Below are 6,366 nucleotides of genomic sequence, written 5' to 3' on the forward strand. Positions count from 1 at the left end.
TCTTGTGACCATGGTGATTTGTTTATATTCTAAAACTTCTGGCAAATACATTTTCAAAATTCATAAAAGATGTGTTCATTGTGGTGAAAAATATGTGTAAGTATCATAAACTTTTGTTGGTCACAGAGCATATTATCCAAAAGTCATTGAATATCAAGGGTGATACTAACTTCAGGGATGGCCTGCAAAAACGCATCTATTACTGTATATATTTTTCAAGTCATAAAAATAGAGTAATGTGTAGGGCTTATTTCGGATGCATTTGAGCTACAACTTGCTGGGTAACTATAGAAACTTATGTGTCAGAATAAATCAAATTCTGGTTACTATGAATTTAACTAATTCTAATAAAGCTGAAGTTAAGCATTTAAATGGCTAATTTCCATGTAGTTTTAAGTCAAATGTTTTATTACATTTAAATTGTTTAAATAATAACATATTTCATTAATTGATGTTATAATATATTTTATCATTTACTTTATAAACACCATGTATTTTTATATACACATGTATTTTATCACACGATAACAGAGCAGTCCATTGTTGACTATATGCTACATTACAACTGGAGTGTATGCTTTTGTCATTTTTATGATTGACTGTAAACATGGTGATGAGTCTCAAGTATTAATAACTTATGTTCGTTTTAATGCATTGTTATTAGCCTATATTGAATTCTTAAAGGTAGACTCAGTATTTTTGTGTTGCACAAAATCTTGATCCGAGAAACAAAAATTCAGCACTGAATTACTACTACACATATTTAACTATTTAAAAATGTGCATTTGGTCAATCTCAAGCAACTTTATTTAATTTTTACAAGGTTTTTAAGCAGAAGATGGATGCATGTTTTCTCATTTTTAAAAGTTTTAATTCTTTTGTTTCCCCACAAGAAAGTGTTTATTTTAAAGAAATTGTTGGTTATATGTTCAAATAATTTATATTTGTGACAAAAAAAAATCACTAGGCCTATAATAAGGCAAGGTGTATTTTAATAAAAAACACAAAGCCATTGTTTTCATTTTAAAGAAGGCCGAAGCCTCAAGTTTATATATTTTTTTAATAATTTCATTTATTAAACAATTGTATATAGCCTGATGGACCTGGACTGAAAAACGGGTGAAAACCAGGGGACATGACAAACTTCTTTTTTTAATTTTTTTTTTTAATTTTTTTTTATTCAAAGCATAGCGATTGGATATAAAGGCACACAACAATGCTAAAAAGTTACGATTTCTGAAAGATTTTAATCATTATATTTCATAGTAAAATTTAGAGATAGAGAGAATACATGCAGAAAATGCTATATTTTTAGTTCTAGGTAGTTGTTATTAAAATTTTGAATTAGTCTGCTTAATCTGCAGGACATTTCCATGCATCTATACATGTCCTGGGGACAGTAATGTCACTCTTTCGGTGGAATAACTCATACAGCATCGCACCAAAACGATTATATCATTTGATTTTTCATGATTTTTCATATTCCATGAGATAAATTGAGTGCTGTAACCCGGATTTCTATTATGTTTTTGATCTCAACATTGGTGCTGTTTCTCTCTCGTCCACTAGATGGTAGAACACACACTCCACCCGCTAAGCGCAGAAGTGGACACACTTCCTGTGCTCGGCTCGCTCGGGTTGTTGATGATAAACAGCGAGCACATGCTGAACGCAATCTTTGACATTTTGCCACAGAACCGAATGACAACTACTTTGATTTAAATCTTAATTCAGTATCTTGACGTTTTGCAGTTTGCCTCAATAAAATACTTCACTTACTGCTCAGGTATGGCGTGACAATCCTATTTGCTACAATACAGTAGAGTAGATTTCAGTCATTAGTAAATGTGTTAGTTAGTAACAGATTTATATACAGCATTTTTTGTTACCAGTAAGTGTGTTACTTTGTCTAGTTTGTATATCATGCAAATGTACTGTGCTTTATCTTTGTATTTTATACTAATATTTGTTGTGTACACTTAAAAGTGCACTAATTTCATTTTGATTTGTTCAAAGGGCACTGATGGATTTTATAAAAGAGTTTACCACAGTCATGACATTAATGATGTTGTCTGTCTCATCACTACATGCTGCTTATCAGCTATTCAAGGTAAACGTCCATTCAGTATATTGAATCCTGTGATTATGCATATTATCAGTGAGATGCATGTGGTTAGGCTAGCCAGCTGATAACGTAGCAGCTGTGTCTCTGTCGTGTAACATGGAAAATGCAGGGGTGCACATTAAATCCACAACAATTTGATCTGGTTCTTACAGAGTACTATATCTACACTGTAAAATGGTTGGTACTCAAATGAGCCCTATCACACTTGGATATTGTGCTCATTTTAATGTTTTCAGTGCTCATAAAAACAACTATTCATTCATGAGCACTGCGCACCAGCTTATGTGCAGCTCATGATACTATAAGCTGGCTAACGTTAGTCAATGATATGTATGTAACTCGTAAACCACCACAGCATGAGTTAAGGCTAACTAAGGTTAAGTCATGACTCGTGAGTTAGCTAACGTTCGACAGATAACGTTAAAAAAGCTAGTGCAATCTGCTTGCTACCGTTAGCTAGATCTAGCAGCTGTGCACTTTGGTGGTGCTGGGCCAACCAAGGCATCTTAGCTCTGTTCAGTTTGTTCGTGCTAGGTTAGTAGCTAACGTTCATGTTAGCTAGTAGCTACTATAGATAGCGGTGTTCTGCAGCCGTAAACTTGCTACAATTCAAGCCAACATTAGATAATAACTAACGTTAGCTACATACAGCTGTCTATGCACCAGTAGCTAGCTAACGTTAACGAACTAACACGAACAAACTGCACGGAGAGCTCAAGCTACACAACACACTACCCAAACATGAAATTAATTTAACCAACGTTAGTACTTACTTGTTTTTGTCTCCTTCACGGGTGACAATGAGGTGCCTTCCTTTCAGATGCTCCCACATTGCTGTTGTGCTGGTGTGGTATGCCAACTCCATTTGGCAAAGAGCGCAAAAAACGACACCTTTTCGTTTGGGACTAAATTTGAAGTAATCATACCCATACCTTCAATGATTTAGGGTGATTTTTTTTCTTTTTTGGGGGGCTTTTATTGGTTGCTGTTTCGTCCTCTATTCCATAATGTTTCGGTGTGGCGAGCTGTACATCCGAGAACGGTGCAAAAACAAACTTTGCGTCGACCCAAAAATATGACGTCAACGAAATTTTGACGTTGACGCGTCGACATCATCGACGCATCGCTACAGGCCTAGTGGTTGCACTGTTATAACTTTTCTTTCTCTGTTTGCAGGATCACAGAGCTTCATCTTTGGGCTTTCTCCTGATTGGCTGCTCATCTGCCCTTTCATTCTTTTCTCCCAGTAACCAAATTATCATGTCACTCCAGAATGATCTAGAATGGGCAGGTGAATCACTCGGACCTGTGCTTTCTACTTTTGATTTCTTGTGGCTTAGTGACGACCACATGACAGCCCGTATCCTACTGATTGGCTCCACTTTATTCATAATGCTCTCTGATTGGCTAACACCAGATGGGTTGATCATTATGTCACGCTGCTTGGCCTTTTCCACCCTTTCCTGTTCACTGACAGTGTGCGCGTTTGCTGAAAATGCAGCAGGGGCGGTAGGGAGTGTTGCCCTCAGTCTCCCTTTATTTGTTTCCCCAAGGAGCAGATCTAGATCTTTGGGTCCCCTCGTGATACCCACAGAAGGACTCCTCAACTGGATCTTTAAGGTCATCATGGCATTAGGTTGCTGGACCACCAGGAAGGGCCTTACTAAATACCTGCTTGATTTGAAAGGCTGGGACTAGGGGACTTACTCTCAGGTTATTAGCAGGTATATGTACAGTGTTTTACTGTTGCACATAAAAGCCTTCTGTCTTATAAGCTAACATTATAGTGTATTATATTACAGAAACTGGAGTTTGTTTACATCTATTTGCATAATAGAGTTTATTTATAACCTATTAAATCCATTACAGTGAGATTGAGAGCTTCTAAAATTCCTGAGCAATGAATATATTGTTTAGCATCATCATCAACAATGTAATCTTTTATAAAGAAAGAATGGGACTCTGTTTAAGTCAGTGTTGCCATGTACCAAGAAACTTTGGTAAATTTAAAGTAAATTTACTTATTGATTTAGATGTGTTTTTGTACAGTATACAAAACATTTTTTTTTCTTTTGTAAAATGATATTGCAAAGATGTTTTCTGAATGTCAAAAATGCAACTTAACTTAGTTTAATGTGTGTTTTTACAGATTGCTAAAAGGCGATGAAAAAATAAGCATGAATGTACATAGCATTACTTGTATTGACTGAGGACATGTAAATTTAAACAATGAAGCACAAAAAAGAAACAGTGTATGCTGTTACTATATACACTCACGACTCACCTAAAAGATTTTTAGTAACACCATACTAAAACTGTGTTTGACCCCCTTTCGCCTTCAGAACTGCCTTAATTCTATATGGCATTGATTTAACAAGTTGCTGAAAGCATTCTTTAGAAATGTTATTATATAAACACATTATATAAAGGTTGTAAATTGATTTGTGAACTGTAAACAGATTTGTTATGTGCCCATGTGTAACACGAAGTTCTGTCATTTTAAGATAGTACTCTTAATGTCAGCTCGTTGTGTGTATAAAAGACACCTGTCCACAGAATCTGTATCTTCCATTACAACGTCTCCACCACCATGGGCAAGACTAAAGAGCTGTCAAACTTCAGGGACCAGATTGTAGACCTACACAAGACTGAAATGGGCTACAAGACCATCTGCAAGAAGCTTGGTGAAAAGGAGACAACTGTTGGTGGCATTTTTCGGAAATGGAAGAAATACAAAATAACCATCAATCACCCTCGGTCAGTAGCTCCATGCAAGATCTCGCCTCATGGGGTACGTATGATAATAAGAAAGGTGAGGAATCAGCCCAGAACTACACTGGAGGAGCTTCTTGATGATCTCAAGGCAGTTGGGACCACAGTCACCAAGCAAACCATTGGTAACACACTACGCCGCAATTTATTGAAATCCAGCAGCACCCGCAAGGTCCCCCCGCTCAAGAAGGCACATATAGAAGTCCTTTTAAAGTGTAACAACAATCATCTAATAATTCAGACAGGGCTTGGGAGAAAGTGCTGTGGTCAGATGAGCTCTTTGGCATCCACTCGCCGTGTTTAGAGGAAGAGAAATGCTGACTATGACCCCAAGAACACCATCCCTACTGTCAAGAACGGAGGTGGAAACATTATGCTCTTGGGCTGTGTCTCTGCTAAGGGTACAGGACGACTGTACTTGACGAGGGTACTTGACGTATTGAGTGGCCAATGGATGGGGCCATGTACCATCAGATGTTGGACAAGAAACTCCATCCTTCAGCCAGAACACTGAAGATGGGTCTTCCAGCACGACAATGACCCAAAACATACTACCAAGGCAACAAAGGAGTGGCTCAAGAAGAAGCACATTAAGGCCATTATTGACCAAACTTGATTAATTCAAGTGTGTCTGATTATTGTTGCCGTGACTACTGAGGTCAGGCACACCTGAATTAATCAATTTGTCCAATAATCAACATGACATCATGACTTTTGTGTAAACATACATGCCAATTTCGAGTCAAGTGGCGTGTTATCTCTACGCATTTTGAGCTATCCGTGTGTATCCGCGTGTATGCGTGTATGTCTACGCCATTAACGTCCGAGTGATTCTGCGTGTCTGTACACGCCGTCAAATGTCCGTGCGAAATGAAGTAAAATATAGATCTACATCTGGGGAGCGATCTTTTTTTTCCTAGGATGGCAAGGGAACAGTCATAAATGCCATTAACCCCAGTGACGGTTAGGTTTAGGGACGGGGTTGAGGTAAGTCATATATTTATATATACAGTAATAACGTTAAGTCAACGGCGTTCATAAACACGCTGAAAAGCGATTATGCGTCTTGATAGCACGCCAAAAATGGAAATACGAATTGCCGTGTCATACACACGCTACTTCATGAGATCAGTCTGCAATAATGGTAGACAGGAAACAAGGAGCTGGCTTAAGTTCAGGATGTAGTGCAGCTGTGCATAAAGCCAATTAAACACACCTGAATACTGGCTCATTATTGGCTGACGCTGTTCACGAGAGCACCACGACACATACGTGTGATGCTGACTCATCACACGTAGCTGGCCAATAATGAGCCGACGTTCTGACTTAGAACCTTGAAGCGCTGCACTGTGTACACTACTAATGTAGGGAATAGGCAATGAGAGTATAGGAAACAATTTGGCACACTGCCAGATTTATTTCAGCTGATGTAGTGCGCCCTCTAGTGTTTCATGGTCTAAAATGCAGCT

At 37.9% G+C, this 6,366-nt stretch overlaps 1 long non-coding RNA gene across 1 annotated transcript; it reads left to right on the plus strand.

Annotated features, from left to right (window-relative positions):
* Positions 1–1,597: 1,597 nt before the first annotated feature.
* Positions 1,598–5,720, plus strand: LOC120481133 (uncharacterized). Its single transcript, XR_005623258.2, has 3 exons — positions 1,598–1,786; positions 2,017–2,110; positions 3,302–5,720. It is a non-coding gene; the product is annotated as an uncharacterized LOC120481133 (long non-coding RNA).
* Positions 5,721–6,366: the final 646 nt, after the last annotated feature.

This window comes from Pimephales promelas, chromosome 12, assembly GCF_988280905.1.
Source record: "Pimephales promelas chromosome 12, fPimPro1.hap1.1, whole genome shotgun sequence".
NCBI lineage: Eukaryota > Metazoa > Chordata > Actinopteri > Cypriniformes > Leuciscidae > Pimephales > Pimephales promelas.